Source organism: Littorina saxatilis, linkage group LG14 (assembly GCF_037325665.1).
Source record: "Littorina saxatilis isolate snail1 linkage group LG14, US_GU_Lsax_2.0, whole genome shotgun sequence".
Lineage (NCBI taxonomy): Eukaryota > Metazoa > Mollusca > Gastropoda > Littorinimorpha > Littorinidae > Littorina > Littorina saxatilis.
This window is the reverse complement of record NC_090258.1, coordinates 42,121,852-42,139,162: the sequence shown is the minus strand read 5'-3', so window position 1 is coordinate 42,139,162 and position 17,311 is coordinate 42,121,852. Positions and strand designations below refer to the sequence as shown.

Here is a 17,311-nt window from a genome sequence, read left to right as displayed (position 1 = left end):
ACCAAAAGTCGAATAACTTCAGAAATTGTATTTAAATCAACAGAAAACTTCAGCCACATTAGGTCAAGCCTATGTAGCAGACATCCCCAAAGTGTCAAGTCTGTACTACAAACACTCTGTGTTTCACCGGCGCACAAAAATGCAGGCACACTTGGATCAAGGGGCAAAAACAAAAGTCATCACTTAAACTTGAATAACTTTTGAAATAATTAATCCATTCTTTTAATTTTTCAGATTTACCAAGTGGAACCAATGTTCTATGAGTGTACCAAATTTGAGATGGCATGGACTGCGGAGGAAAAGACATTTATAGTTGAGGCATATTTTCGGCTGAAGTCAATCCATGCAGCTCAAATGCAATTCAAAGAACGGTTCGGATGTCGTGAATTTCCTGTCCACTCAATGATCTACAGATGGGTCAACAAGTTCAGAACCCATGGGACTGTGCGTAACCTCAATGGTAAAGACACTAACAGACAATCACACTCTGGACGACCGATACCATCCAGGACACCACCACGTGACCGTTTTTTGTGTGTCACCCTGTACATCAAATAACTTTCATGTCTAGTATTAAGGCTGCTTTGAGGTCTCAGTCAACACGGAAGCTTTAACCACCCGTCTCTCTCCCACATTTCAAGATTCTCTCTTCAACATATTTTTTCCTCTCACACCATATTATGTTCAGATAATATGGCGATTTAAGTGCACCCTACTCAACTCGGCATAAAAAAGAGAGACACCTCCGAGATTCAGGGGGGACAACTTTGCTTTTTCGTTTTCTTCGCTTCACGAGACATGTTTGGAAAATGGAGGCGGAGGGGAGGTAACTCTCGCAACCCCTCACCACGCATTTCCGTTGTGTCGCTCTCCAACCGAGCGCAAAGGTAGACAAGAAAAATGTTCATTCAAAATGAACAGCGTCGATGCAATGTCCACCAAAGATTTATTTTGGGAAGTGTTAAAGGTTAGGGTCAAAAGTTAATGAATTGCATGTTGTGCTGGATATATAAATTGTTTATTTCAGTCAATGCTTGCTATGAATTGATCAAACAGCCACAAGAAAAAAACACTTTTTAATTAAAAAATAGAGCTTGTTTGAAACAGGTAGAAAGGAAGAGTTGATATTGCAATATCTGTACGTGGGAATGTGGTGAAAAAGAGTGCTAAAAGTAGTAAGTCAGTCTCAGATCCATTTCAAATATTTATTGCAGAAAAACAAAATACAAATTACAAAAAAACACAGAACCATTACCAGGTGTCATAGGAATGTTTGAAAACAATAGTTTTAATTTTACACTGTAAATACAGGAATCAGAATTAAACACCTCAAATTGGCACATGCATAATGAATCACCTGGAATTGCAACAGGGAGATACTGAAGTAATTGGAAAGAAACATCTGAAATTGACAGAGAAACAATTGAAAATATAGTACCAGTTGACATGAGCGTACAATATTTTAATGGAAGTGCATTTTTAGCACGAAGCATCCGCAGGAGGATGCACTAACAATTACATATTGCCACAAAATGTGTACGGACATTTTAACCGTGCATTATTAGCACAGAACACATACATGGGGGCGCACAAAACATTATTGTGACAATAATTTACACGAAACATTTCACATAAGTACATTTTTCAGCATGGTGCATCTACAGGAGGGTGCTCCAACAATGATGCATAGTGCCAACATTTAGCGCAAACTTTTCACAACAGTGCATTATTACCACAAAGCGCATACAGCGATTATATAGTAGCAAGTTGCACTAAACATTTGAAAAAAATGCATTTTGTTCAAATGTTAACAGCACAGCACCAAGTTTTGCATAAGTGCACAACAGCACTGACCATTTCACAAAAGTGCATAACAGCTGTGACAATTTTACAAAAGTGCATTGACCATTTCAGGCAGATGGCTAACATGCAGATTTCGCTTTTGTCTGTCTTTCTTTGAAAAGTAGGCATGTTCAAGATCGATGAAGTCATGAGCAATTGGGTTAGATGACAGAAAAGATTCAAAAACGTCAGATTCAGTTAGATGACAGAAAAGATTCAAAAACGTCAGATTCAGTGTTTTGGGCACTGTTGAACAGGAACATTCTCTCCTGTTCAACAAATGTGGGTTCAATTCAAAAGCAACATTGTCACAGATAGGCTAGTGTTACATTTCTGTAAAGTTTCAAAAACATCTTCCATGTTTTGGTTACTGTTGAACAGAGGCATATTTTCCTGTTCAAAAAAGTCTGACACAAATTTTCGTAGTTGTGGGTTAAGGTTCGATCTATACCGTCATTCAAACGAGTCGTAGAACCGTCATTGTCACAGATAGTGTTACATTTCTGTTTTACATTCAAACGAGTCGTAGAAGTAGTAGTACATTTGCGTTTGGTTGTTTTTATATTTAGTCAAGTTTTGACTAAATATTTTAACATCGAGGGGGAATCGAAACGAGGGTCGTGGTGTATGTGCGTGTGTGTGTGTGTGCGTGTGTGCGTGTGTGCGTGTGTGCGTGTGTGTGTGTGTGTAGAGCGATTCAGACTAAACTACTGGACCGATCTTTATGAAATTTGACATGAGAGTTCCTGGGTATGAAATCCCCGAACGTTTTTTTCATTTTTTTGATAAATGTCTTTGATGACGTCATATCCGGCTTTTCGTGAAAGTTGAGGCGGCACTGTCACGCCCTCATTTTTCAACCAAATTGGTTGAAATTTTGGTCAAGTAATCTTCGACGAAGCCCGGGGTTCGGTATTGCATTTCAGCTTGGTGGCTTAAAAATTAATTAATGACTTTGGTCATTAAAAATCTGAAAATTGTACAAAAAATTAAAAATTTATAAAACGATCCAAATTTACGCTTATCTTATTCTCCATCATTTGCTGATTCCAAAAACATATAAATATGTTATATTCGGATTAAAAACAAGCTCTGAAAATTAAATATATAAAAATTATTATCAAAATTTTTTTTCGAAATCAATTTAAAAACACTTTCATCTTATTCCTTGTCGGTTCCTGATTCCAAAAATATATAGATATGATATGTTTGGATTAAAAACACGCTCAGAAAGTTAAAACGAAGAGAGGTACAGGAAAGCGTGCTATGCAGCATAGCGTAACCACTACCCCGCTCGCGCGCTCTTCTTGTCAATTTCACTGCCTATGCCGTGAGCGGTGGACCACGAGTATACGGTCTTGCTGCGTTGCATTGCGTTCAGTTTCATTCTGTGAGTTCGACAGCTACTTGACTAAATATTGTATTTTCGCCTTACGCGACTTGTTTCTTTTAGATTCCTGTCACTCATACTAGCAGTATTGATTGAGGTACATAAATCTGTTGATGTACAGGGATGACTTGTTTGTAATGAATCCTTGTTTCCTCCACATTGAGTTTGCATTGCAGTTGGACAGAAATGAACAGGTGTTAATTGATAAACAAAACACATTGATAATGGCTTTTGAGAAAATCAATCAATTCTGCAAAGGAATTAACTTGATGACATCAAAACTGCAGCGCCATTTGAAGAATGGTTACCATTTCTGTTTCTTTGATGGGAATCAAACAAATAAAAACATTGACTATCCAAGTTACCATGAATGGCAATAGTTGACTCCTGAAAAGTAGCAAGGATATAATTTGAGACGATAAACGCCTGATGCAATCCCTCCTCAAGGTCAGTCAACTCAAAACCTTCATCATTCGCAACATCAGTAGGCAACACAGCGGGATTCGTATGTCCAGAAATCATGTCGAAAAAATATTACATTTCAAAAGCATGTCCAACCACAGTTGTTGGCAAGTGTTCGTGTCCGAAGTAGCCTTCAGTGTGTGTATATGTATTCATGTGACAGAGAGCGTGACCTCATTGTTCAATCCTCTCTCTCTCTTCTTTCTCATTCGAACGCACACACGCAAGAACGTAGCCTACGCACGCATGCACGCGCACGCACACACACACACACACACACACCCCGCTGACGCACAAACCACGCACACACACACACTGACTGTCGGCAAGCATCTCTTTTTGTTTTCTTTACCTTTGTTTATTGTGTTTTCGATATTTGTGTTTATTTTTTGCTTGACTTATCTGTTTTATTTTAATGTTTGCTATCCACATCGTGTGATAAATGTTTCTTCTCAGTCTCCGAGTCAGTTTAGTTTCTGCACGCCGCTTTGGTACTCCTTGTTTTTCTAACTGGTGTATTGTGCGCGATTTGCGGATTTATTTTTATTCCTTTCATATGCAGTTGAAGTGTAGTGGGTGTTATTGTCTGTATATGCTATGTTGCGTCTGTGTATGCCTACAAGAATTTGCATTCGCTCTCTGCCAGTACAAGTCCAAACTTTATTGGGTGTAATGTGCCTGTGGTCTGCTCGCAGTCGAGCACAGATAGTTTTCAAACATTCCTCCAGTGAGCCGCTGCGCGCTGCGACCTGAGTAAAGCGCTTCTTTGGTCTCTGGCAACGTTGAACTGCGCTGATATGCCCAGCGACGGGCGGACAAAGTGATATCGCCCCGCTGGCTATTTTTACCGCTGGCTGGAGAGTTTTGCTCATGGCGGCGCCCTGTGGCAAATTCGTGGAAAGTCTTCCCGACCGCAGATACCAGCGTCGCGGATACCAGCGTCGTCCGCGACGCTGGAATAAGTGTCGTACGGAGGGAAACGCTTTGTGCGAGGGATCTGTCTTGTCGGTCTGGTGGCGGCATGAGTTTCAATGATGATGGATTCTTTGACGATTTAGCATGATACGATACAATACAATACGATACGATACGATGCGATGCGATGCGTCGCGTCGCGTCGCGTCGCGTCGCATCGCATCGCATCGCATCGCATCGTATCGTATTGTATTGTATCGTATTGTATCGAATAGCATTACCTGCTGAAGAGACAATACACAATGGTAATCAAACATTGTATTGCATTGCATTGCATTATGTTGAATGGGTTGTGCTGTATTGCATTGCATTGCATTATGTTGAATGGGTTGTGCTGTATTGTATTGTGTTGCATTATGTTGAATGGGTTGTGCTGTATTGTATTGTGTTGCATTATGTTGAATGGGTTGTGCTGTATTGCATTGCATTGCATTATGTTGAATGGGTTGTGCTGTATTGTATTGTGTTGCATTATGTTGAATGGGTTGTGCTGTATTGCATTGCATTGCATTATGTTGAATGGGTTGTGCTGTATTGTATTGTGTTGCATTATGTTGAATGGGTTGTGCTGTATTGCATTGTATTGCATTATGTTGAATGGGTTGTGCTGTATTGCATTGCATTGCATTATGTTGAATGGGTTGTGCTGTATTGTATTGTGTTGTTCCATTCTTTCTATGTACTTCGTATGTGAGCTGAATCGGCCTCGCTCGTAACAAAGAACCAACCAACATACAGACAGTGTCTGTGATGGGAGTCAAGTCTTGTCCAGTCTTCAACCCCACTCCCAGTCTCCAAAAAGCCAGTCTCCAAAAAGCCAGTCTCGAGTAGCATTAAAATGCTGAAGAGACAATAAACAATATAAACCATCTCCAAACAGCGCTGTCTGCTGCAGTCACGTCAACAGCGTTCAAGGAGGCATTGCTCACCTACACAAGGCAAATTATGCTAAGCACGAATGTCATTAACATGTGGAAGATTCGAAAACTTTCAGTCTTCAGGCTATCAGTTTGATGTGTGTCTGTGTGTGTGTGTGTGTGTGTGTGTGTGTGTGTGTGTGTGTGTGTGTGATTTAACAAGCCTTCTCTAGGTCCAAGACTTGCCCGAAAGGCAACAGCCAAGCGACATAAGGACTAGGGCCTTGGTGCACGAGAAAGTTACCAGCCGGGTGGGAGCCAGACGCGGCGTAGGATTGGTTGAAATTGAGATTTGTTGTGATTTCAACGAATCAGACCCCGCAGTTTGTACTCTTCCGTTTGTGTGGCACCCATTTTCGGGACGTGCACATCGGCTCTGGGAATAGGGGACAGGGGGGGGGGGGACAGTGAGGGTGACGGTGAACACGCTAAGGTGCACGTGTTGGGGGTAACGAAGGGCGGAGGGAAAGGCTGGAGAAATTGAGACACGTTAGGGGGGGGGGGGGGGGGTAAGGGGTGAATGTAGGTGGCTGGGTGGAGGAGAGGGGTGTGAGGTCTTTCCTTGAACAGTTAGAAATGTGACAGAGAGTGTCGGGAAGTGTTGAAGCGAGGTGGAATCCTCTGCATGTGGTTTTTGTTTGGCCTCTTCGCCGTCAGACATCACTGACAGCGAGTGGGGAGCACGGGACAGACATCACTGACAGCGAGTGGGGAGCACGGGACAGACATCACTGACAGCGAGTGGGGAGCACGGGACAGACATCACTGACAGCGAGTGGGGAGCACGGGACCGATGAGGACAGGGGACGGGAAGAGAGGTAATCGAAAGAAAATACATCGAGAGGGGGAGAGAGAGAGAGAGAGAGAGAGAGAGAGAGAGAGAGAGAGAGAGAGAGAGAGAGAGAGAGCGAGAGAGAAAGAGAGCAAAAGAAAGAGAGAGTGTAAGAGATATATATATCTATATATATATATATATATACGACTAGTGTCTGTCTGTCTGTCTGTCTGTCTGTCTGTCTGTCTGTCTGTCTGTCTGTCTGTCTGTCTGTCTGTCTGTCTGTTCGCGATGCACGGCCAAAGTTCTCGGTGGATCTTTTTCAAATTTGGACACCGTATTCAGCTACACCCCGGACACAACCTCATCGATGAGATATTTCAACACGTGCTCTCAGCGTGCAGCGCTGTGCGCGCTGAACCGATTTTGTTTTGTTTTTTTGTTGTTGTCGGGATCCACTACCAGTAACTCTTCCTTATCTTCTCCAGTGTTTTCAGCCGCGATTATCTCCCTTCCTCCGTGTGGCGTCAATCCATATTCCCGTTACTACGTTACTATTTTTGGAAGGTCACTGCACGTTACTATTTTTAGAAGGTCTCCAGTGTTTTGCGCGTTTATCTCCTTTCCTTCGTGCGCCGGCGAAGCCGGCATACACCTGGCTCCCAGGCGCAGCCTGGTATTCGGCTCTACTTCTTCCCGTTTTTAAATCGATTTCGGAAACTTGATTTTGATCATAATTTTTATATTTTTAATTTTGAGAGCTTGTTTTTAATCCGAATATAACATATTTATATGTTTTTGGAATCAGAAAATAATGACGAAAAAGATGAACGTAGATTTGAATCGTTTTATATAAAAAATATTAATTACCATTTTCTGATTTTTAATGACCAAAGTCATTAATTAATTTTTAAGCCACCAAGCTGAAATGCAATACCAAAGTCCGGCCTTCGTCGAAGATTGCTTTACAAAAATTTCAATCCATTTGATTGAAAAATGAGGGTGTGACAGTGCCGCCTCAACTTTTACAAAAAGCCGGATATGACGTCATCAAAGACATTTATCAAACAAATGAAAAAAATGTCCGGGGATATTATACACAGGAACTCTCAAGTCAAATTTCATAAAGATCGGTCCAGTAGTTTACTCTCAATCGCTCTACACACACACACACGCACAGACACACACACAGACACACATACACCACGACCCTCGTCTCGATTCCCCCTCTATGTTAAAACATTTAGTCAAAACTTGACTAAATGTAAAAAGCAGTCTGGTTACATTACGTTTAAAAAAAACCATGTAAACACAGATTGTTAGTACACATGTATTTTGCAAAGTTCAAAAGCATCAAACAAACAAATTTAAATTTGTTTACGTCAAGTTGAAACAAAGTGAATACATACTGCAAATGTTCACGAAGAATAGTTCGTCACAGAGCGTCCTGTTTCAGAAATTGTATGAGTAAAATAACCACACCAAAAGATATATATATGAGACAATGACAAAAGGTGACGTTTTCATGTCAGTATATCCCAAATGACATCACCAGTACATATTTCATTCTATCTAATCTGTTTTCGTTCTATTTTTTCTAATAACATGCGTTAACAATTGATTGCCAACTGGAATGGAAGAGCACAAAAAGTGTAACTTGATATGTAGTTTCTCTAGAGGGAAAAACATTTTCCACTTTCATGTCAGTGTGTCCCATGCAACATACATTTGCCAAACAGCTATGTGTAAGTAGATTATTTGTTAGTGGTATAGAAAATACTGATCAACAATCAAAGTCAGTTTTCACATTCATTTTCTACCTATTTCTTATTTGTTTATTCTTTTGGCAATGGTGAAATGTCAGCAATCGTGTGTCATTCGGGACAGTAGACATGACACCTGACCTTTTGTCACTGTCTCATCTATATATATATATATATATATATATATATATATAGAGAGAGAGAGAGAGAGAGAGAGAGAGAGAGAGAGAGAGAGAGAGAGAGAGAGAGAGAGAGAGAGAGATCCGGACGATAATCTGACTTTAATATTTCTTGCATTGTTCGCTACAGCTGTTACATGTTCTTACTTATGAACATGTAAGCTTCTGGATCAGACAAGAAGAAAGGCAACAGGTCAACCAAGGGGTAGCAGTTTGCTTTGTTAATTGTTTAACACGTAGTCAATATTTCAGGCACACACACACACACACACACACACACACACACACACACACACACGCACGCACACACGCACGCACGCACGCACGCGCACACACACACACACACACACACACACACACACACACACACACATAGGTGGTTTTACAGTCATTTGGGGTCGGCTGTGTATCAAAATGCCATCTTGCTCAAAACACAGGCATTTGGGGTCTCTTTTTTTTTACGTGTTAGAAAGTTTCTTAAAACTTCAATGAGCGTTAAATGCCATTTTAAAGTGTGAAAACTCATTTCAGGAGGTTATTACATAAAATGCAACCTCCAGCGTGATTTTTAGAAAAACAGGCATTTGGGGACGATGTTTGCTGTACAGCAGTGAAATGGGGACGTATGTGTACACAAAGTGCAGAGCTACAATTACGTTATCGGTGCTATGAATGTTTTAGGTGTTAGAAAGTTTGTTAAAACTTCAATGAGCGTTAAATGCCATTCTAAAGTGTCAAAACTCATTTCAGGAGGTTATTACATAAAATGCAACCTCCAGCGTGATTTTTTAGAAACAAACAGGTATTTGGGGACGATGTTTGCTGTATACAGCAGTGAAATGGGGACGTCCAAAAGTGCAGAGCTCCCGCAGAGCTATATGCATGGTTTCATCACATACATGGCGCGAGGCGACATATGTTGTGAAAAATTTTACAAATCACGTTTTTGCGCCCGATATTTTCTTGTCATCTCCAAAGTCAAGGGACAAACACGAAATTCCTAGACTTTTGGGGTAGCGCGACTCTGTTAATTTTAAGAATTAAAAAAAAAAAAATTCATTACTAGGATGTCCCATCGTTGGGAAATTCCGGTCGCTTCCTCCGAGTGGAAAGCTAGCAGTGACAGAGTCGCACTACCCCAAGTCAAGGGATCTATTAGTCCTGTTTCGCCGTTATCCCAATTCGCCCCCATCCCATTTTGGCGACATTTCTCAGGCCAAGTGTCATTTTACCACCATATCATGTACCATTAGCTCCACATCCCATTTTGGCGCAATCCCGTTTCGCCGTTAGCCCATTTCGCCCCCATCCCATTTTTGCGACATTTTACAGGCCAAGTGTCATTTTACCACCATGTCATGTACCATTAGCTCCACGTCCCATTTTGGCGCAATCCCGTTTGGCCGTTATCCCATTTTGCCCCCATCCCATTTTTGCGACATTTCATAGGCCATGTGTCATTTTACCACCGTGTCAAACCACTAGCGCCACATTCCATTTTGTCGCCATGCCGTTTTGCCGTCATCCCATTTTGCCGCCATCTCTATTTCGCGCCATTTTGGATTGTGGCAAAAATGGAATTTGGCGTAAACGGAATGTCTTCCTAGTTGAATAACGCAGTATAGTAGTATAGTGAGGCTTGGCAAGAAGAATAAATAAAAAATGTGATGGCGGCCAAATGGGATGGTGTCAAAATGGGATGACGCGCTATTGTTATGACACGGTAGTAAAATGATGCTTGGCTTGTGAAATGTCGCGACAATGGGATGGGGGATAAATGGAATACGGTGAAACGGCATGGCGGCCAAATGGGATATGGTGTCAAAATGGGATGTCGCGCTTTTGTTATGACATGTTAGTAAAATGCCCTGTCACGTAGTCTCAATCCAAATTGGAAATCCATAGCATCATCATTATAATCATCCTCATCTCATTAATCATTCAAAATTATAAATTTTATAAAATGACGCTTGGCTTGTGAAATGTCGCGAAAATGGGATGGGGCAAAAAATGGGACGGCGGCAAAAATGGGATTGCACCAAAATGGGATGTGGATCAGCCACTAGATTGCCAATTTTAAAGTCTTAGGTATGACCCGGTGTGTCGTTTTTATCTTTCGCCGTGTTGATATTTCGATTTTCGGCCTCGTTGATCTAGTATAAACTCTACACTGAACAAAAAAACACCCTTCGATAGTACTGATGAGCGACCTTGTGTACCTTACATTCATGGGGCCAAATTTGTCCAACCAATTATTTTATTTAACTTAGAAATTTGATTCATCCTAAAATGTTTCCCTTCTTACTCAAGGGACGTAACCACTCGGTACACGTTTTCGAAGAATTCGATTTTGGGTGTGAAATCTATTTAATTTCACAACCAATTTTCTTCACATGCAAGAAACTGACATGCTTTTCGTCCATAAATAATTTCCCTTCTTAATTTTACCAGGAAACAACATTTCAGTCTCGAGTAAATATCGAGGGGGAAATATGTACACAGGCGAAAGATGAAATCGTGACACCGGCCGAGGTTCGAACCCACGACCTCCCGATCACGGGGCGGACGCCTTACCACTAGGCTAACCGTGCCGGTTTACCCTTGAGTGACAGACGGACAGACAAAAGAATATACAGACAGACCGTAATTAACACAAACACACACACTCAGCAGAGCAAAGCGGTATGACACACACACTCAGCAGAGCAAGGCAGTATAACACAAACACTGAGTCTGATTTATGAGAATGAGAATGAGGGAGAGAGAATTGTATTGAATTGAATTGAATTAAATTGAATTGAATTGATCTTTATCTTAACACTAACAAAATAAGAAATGCTAAAATGCTCTTTTTTTCATCACGCAGACAGTCAAAATTCTAATCAAAAACAAGGAAAGAGATAGAAATAAAAGGAACAGTTATGACAGCTTTACAGACAGACAGACAGACAGACAGACAGACAGACAGACAGAAAGAGAGACAAAAAAGAAACAAACAGACAGACAGACAAAGAGAGAGAGAGAGCCAGAGAAAGAGAGAGACAGAGAAACAGAGACATAGAGAGAAAGATAAACAGACACACAGACACCGACAGAAAAGTTGTGTGAAGAGCAGCTCAGCTGCTCTGCAGAATTTGTCTTACATTTTGGAAAGTTTTCTGACGATTTGGACGTGAAAACGAGACTGAACCCATGCAATAATTTTTTCAAAACTGCTCCGAAACTATCCCAAAATCAAGTAATTAAATGACATGTTGTTACTGTACGATAACTAAGTCTTTCAATCAATCAATCAATATGAGGCTTATATCGCGCGTATTCCGTGGGTACAGTTCTAAGCGCAGGGATTTATTTATCATTTTTTTTATCTTTTTCATTTTTTATTTTATGCATGCAATTTATATCGCGCACATATTCAAGGCGCAGGGATTTATTTATGCCGTGTGAGATGGAATTTTTTTACACAATACATCACGCATTCACATCGGCCAGCAGATTGCAGCCATTTCGGCGCATATCCTACTTTTCACGGCCTATTATTCCAAGTCACACGGGTATTTTGGTGGACATTTTTATATATGCCTATACAATTTTGCCAGGAAAGACCCTTTTGTCAATCGTAGGATCTTTAACGTGCACACCCCAATGTAGTGTACACGAAGGGACCTCGGTTTTTCGTCTCATCCGAAAGACTAGCACTTGAACCCACCACCTAGGTTAGGAAAGGGGGGAGAAAATTGCTAACGCCCTGACCCAGGGTCGAACTCGCAACCTCTCGCTTCCGAGCGCAAGTGCGTTACCACTCGGCCACCCACCCTAACCCTAACTAAGTCTTTCCGATTTATTGTCATTCTAACTTGTTTTATCACACTCGGAAAATATCACACGCAAAATACTATCAATCAATCAATCAATCAATATGAGGCTTATATCGCGCGTATTCCGTGGGTACAGTTCTAAGCGCAGGGATTTATTTATCTTTTTTTTTATCTTTTTCATTTTTTATTTTATGCATGCAATTTATATCGCGCACATATATTCAAGGCGCAGGGATTTATTTATTCCGTGTGAGATGGATTTGTTTTTTTACACAATACATCACGCATTCACATTGGCCAGCAGATCGCAGCCATTTCGGCGCATATCCTACTTTTCACGGCCTATTATTCCAAGTCACACGGGTATTTTGGTGGACATTTTTATACATGCCTATACAATTTTGCCAGGAAAGACCCTTTTGTCAATCGTGGGATCTTTAACGTGCACACCCCAATGTAGTGTACACGATACTAGCGAAATTTTTTTTTGTTTTTTTTGTTCTATAAATGTGACATGCTTTAGGCTGTTATATACTACATTATAACCGAGATGATGTTTTTAGATCCACAGATTTAGGTCGAAAATATGATAGTTTTTCTGAGATGGTGCAGACAACGTTAACCCTCATATAAATTAAATGTATTCCATGGTGGAATCCTGCTTGCACAATCTAATCTATTCAATCTAACCTAATCTAGGCACAATCAATAGAATCAAAATCACTCACTTTAAGTTTCTTGCCTTTCTGCTATTCCTCCCGTCTGAGAAAGATCACCAAAGTCATCAAAATCAGGTATTTACCACTGTATGCAACAAGTCTCACAAACTCGAATTATCTCTCTTGCAAACTGACAGATTTAACACCCGCACCATATGATGTCTGACCGGACAATTGCTAATTTGTAAAAAAAAGGGGGTCCTTTACGTCCTCACAGGAAATTTTCCTTTTAGGGACATGAGTTGATACGCTAAAAGAAGAAAAGGAGGGAAAGAAAAGGGCAAGACCAAGCAATCCCGACCGTGATAGGACCCCGGCCTCGCTCTCCATGAATAAGGGAGGGGGGTGGGGCAATGAGAAATATACTCGGGGATAATTTTTCCTTTATATGCGTTGACTTCCTAGGGGAAGGACCATTAAAAACATGGATTTTTAATTCAATTTTAGTTTCGTTAAGAAAAAGATAAAACTCAGGACCACCTGTTAGAAGGTTTAAAAGTGACAACATTGTGAGAAAAATATAAAGAACATGCGCAAAACGTAATACTGATCTTCTATAGGGTAGTAACATTTGGATACATCATTTCATTGACGCACGCATGAGTTGCTATGCGGCATTTGTTAATTTTAAATAGGATAAAAAGATCTATCTGCGTTGTCCGTCGACCTCCCCGCCACTACAATAGTCGCAGGGGAGGCGACGTCACATTAGCAGTATTAACTGAGAGAGGAAACAGCTATCCTCTCGTTTATATAATCATGTTTTTATGTTTATTGTGTAATCCGAAAACAGGAGTTTAAAACCATCAGGAAAAAAAAGAAGAAAAAAACACGCACACGCCCGCGAGGTGGGGCAATGCCCTTCCCTCCCTGCGAGCTGTGTGTCCCCTTTGTTTAAGTTAACACCGTTGACAAATGACGATCATATATTTATGCTGGCTTTATTTTATTTTGCCCCCCATTTAGGGAGTCCAGAATTACAAGGGACTTACAGTGATTTTTTAATTGTGAGAATTTCCTCAGACGACAGATCTCTGCTCCCCGCGAGAGCGCTGAGGGCCATGAGATAGGTGTCTGGTTTAGGGACGGACACTTTATTTTTTGTCACAAAACAGTAGGTATCCGGTAATAAGTTGATGAGAGCCTCGGGGCTCTGCTTCTGCCTAGCAGTCACCATAGAGGTGAGGCAGAGCTCCAGGTAGCCTCTCAGGTCTTTTTCTTCTGGTTTTTGGGTTGTTATGAACACAAAGTCTCTGTGACTATCGACTTTTTTGAGGACTTTTGCTAATTTGCGAAACGAACTAACTTTATGTAGGCCACGACCTCTCAAAGGGGTGAGAACCGTGTCAGTGTATTAACCAATCATATGAACACCTTAATTGTCCGACACGTGCGCTCTCAAAATCCACTGACCAATAGCCGACGAGAACGACATCACTGCAGGACGGTCAAGTCATGCAATCCAATTGGGCGGTGTTTATGATGCTCCCCGTGTCGACCACTGTTGCGTCTTCAAATGTCCAGTGTCAATTGTATTGGATGATTCTCAACGCCCAATACCAAACGCTTATAACTTTTATCAACGCAACTTTTAACTTGTACAGCCCCACTCCCGTCATCCTCCCGGCCCCACCCCCACACACCCAGCTTTTTCTTAGCGTACAACCACCTCATGTCCCAAATAGAATCTTATTCTGGAGACACAAATAGAAATTTACATACATTCAACTCGTGGTCAAAACAACGTTTATGCTTGCGGCCATTGTCACCTAGGCGAGACCATGAAATCTTGGCGAAAAATGTTTAATATCTTTATTGTACAAAATAAAACAAACTAACAAAAAGCGATTTTATCTGACAGAATATTATCAAGCTGTTCTCGCAACAACAACAACAATAACAACAACAACAACAACAACAACAACAACAACAACAACAACAACAACAACATCAACAACAACAACAACAACAACACCACTTCAGGGAGTTATTCCATGAAAAATGCATGGATGTATAATTTCTATTCGATTTTGTTTTCGCTGTGTACAAAAGGAAACAAACAAACTGACAATAACCGATTTTATCTTACAGAATATGATCATGCTGTTCTGGCAACAATAACAAAAACACTTAACAGAGTTATTCCATAAAATCGCATGGATGTATTATATATTTTCTATTCGGAAAAAAACCACCCGAATGTTATGCTTAAAGTATTCCCATACACGTTTTAGGATTGGACATGAAACGGTTACCGAAGGTGCTTTTCCTCAGGCCCGTACAGACACTTCGGCATGCTTGAATTCTTTGACATTCAACAAGGCTTGAGTCGGTTTCGTGTAATCCCTTTGCCTAATCAGTCAAATTATACAAGTCATAAAAAATGTTCCCGGCAGATATCAAACCATACGTGCAGAAGTATCGTCTGTTTCTCACGCGGGCTTAAAGCTTAATTATGATCAAAGCACTCTCTGAATGGTAACATGAAAGCACAGCTGTTTAATATTTTCCCACACACACACACGCACACGTGCGCACGAGAAAACATAAGACTTTCATAAGTAATGTGATTAATCAACATGAAATAAACTTTTTTGTTGGCTTCTAGCGTGAAAAAGCGCGTGGGTGGCACGAACATTTTCATAATAATAAACATCACCTTTATCACAGACTTATATCCCATTTCGTGACACCTACCACTACTCCACTACATCAAAGGATTGTCTGTTGAGATAATCGAATGGTTCAAAACTTTCAAACCTGCGCGCATATTCTAAGCCGACTAACACATAATAGTCAAGGGCATCATAAAATGGTTCTCGGTGAAAACTTGACCGAGGGCCATTTTACGACGTCCTTGACTAGACAGAACTCAGAACTCAGAACTCAGAACTCAGAACTCAGAACTCAGAACTCATTTAATTGTCATAAAAACACAGTAAAGGGTTTATCAGACACGAAGTGGATATTTGTAAAGACAAGAAGAAATATCGTCCATGGAGCAGTGATTACAACATTGTTATGTATCTATAGTTATGTCATTATTGCGTATAATCATGCACTTGTAAACAAATTCAGCAAGTTGTTGCTGTATCGGTACGTCTTGCATCGTCATCAGCTGACTCGGATTTCGAGCATTAACACGTGCATGTTCCATAAGCTGCAAGCGTAGATCATGAAATCTTGTACAACTATCCAGGAAATGGAGCTCGTCTTCAATTACGCCACACACGGTGCACTTTCTATCCTCTCTGGGTGTGTTTGTGTATCTCCCCCTTTCGATTTTTAAATCGTGAGCGCTAATACGCAATCTACACAGTGCTTTTCTGTGTTTGGGGTTGGTTACACATGTCAAGTATGCTTCACAGTCGTAATCGCCGTCAGTAATTGTGTTGTAGTATTGCAGTTTTGAGCCCTCAGTCTTCTTTCCTTGCCAAAATCGTACGTATTCGTATTCTAGTCCTCGTCGTAGAGTTTTCATCAGCGCATTCTTTTGGACTGCTGACTGAAGTATCCAGTTATGGTCCAGTCCGAGGTTACCTATGATTGCTCGAATGAAATGTATCCATTGCGGTGAGCTGTCTTGTGGTCTGTCGATCATGTCAGCGTAAGCCTGTCGTAAATATGAATTTTCTTCTGACTCAACGATGTGGGTCCAGAAGTTTATTGTTTGTTCAATTAGTTTTATACCCACAGGGAGTTGCCCGAGCTCTGCTAGCGTTGGCAAGTTCATTGCTTTACTGTGGACGCCAAGAAGGCGTTTACTGAATTTTAAATGCACTTGTTCATGGGGTAGATTATTCGATAGACACTTATCGAATATGTCAGGTAGCGATTGTTCGTTTTGGATGTTGACTGCTGATGGGAACCAGACCTCGGCTCCATAAGTGGACACAGGGGCGACTAAGGTATAAAATAGTTGCATCATTGTAGTTACTTTCATCTCTCTTCCTCTAATTAGTCGTCTCAGGGCATGCGATGCCTTGTTTGCTTGCTTGGCTAAATGTTCCTGGGTTTGTAAGAATTTACCGCTTTTATGGAAGATGACCCCTAAATATTTATATTGGTCTACACTTTCAATCATATGTGTGCCACAGTTAAATAGTATTGGTACTTTTGGGTCTGTGCGGGTAAATATTATCACTTTCGTTTTTTCTTTGTTTATTTTAATGCCCCATTCACTGCTGTAGTCATTCAGTCGGTTCAACTTATTTTGTAGTCCTTTTTTGGCAGTGTTTATGGCCAAACCAAGCACAACCCGAGTGTGTCAAGTATACTCATGTGCGTTGCTTCTTGGACAATGTAAAGAACACCGAAAGTACTTCAATGCCGTTCTCGAGTTACGTTGACTTTTACAAAGGTTGCAGCTGACACGGCTTACGTAATCCGGTTTCCTGGTCATGTGTGTGAAAAATGTGTCCATTAAAAGCATAATCTTTAATTCATATATTATTTCAAAAAAGATGTTAAA

The 17,311-nt window shown here is 40.8% G+C and overlaps 1 protein-coding gene across 1 annotated transcript in view; it reads right to left on the bottom strand.

Moving 5' to 3' along the window:
• Positions 1–8,086, bottom strand: part of LOC138947794 (uncharacterized) — a 24,411-nt gene extending 16,325 nt beyond the window's left edge. The window contains exon 1 of the mRNA XM_070319356.1: positions 7,771–8,086. The gene's annotated coding sequence lies outside the window, so the exon portion shown is untranslated. The remainder of the gene's footprint in view (positions 1–7,770) is intronic.
• Positions 8,087–17,311: the final 9,225 nt, after the last annotated feature.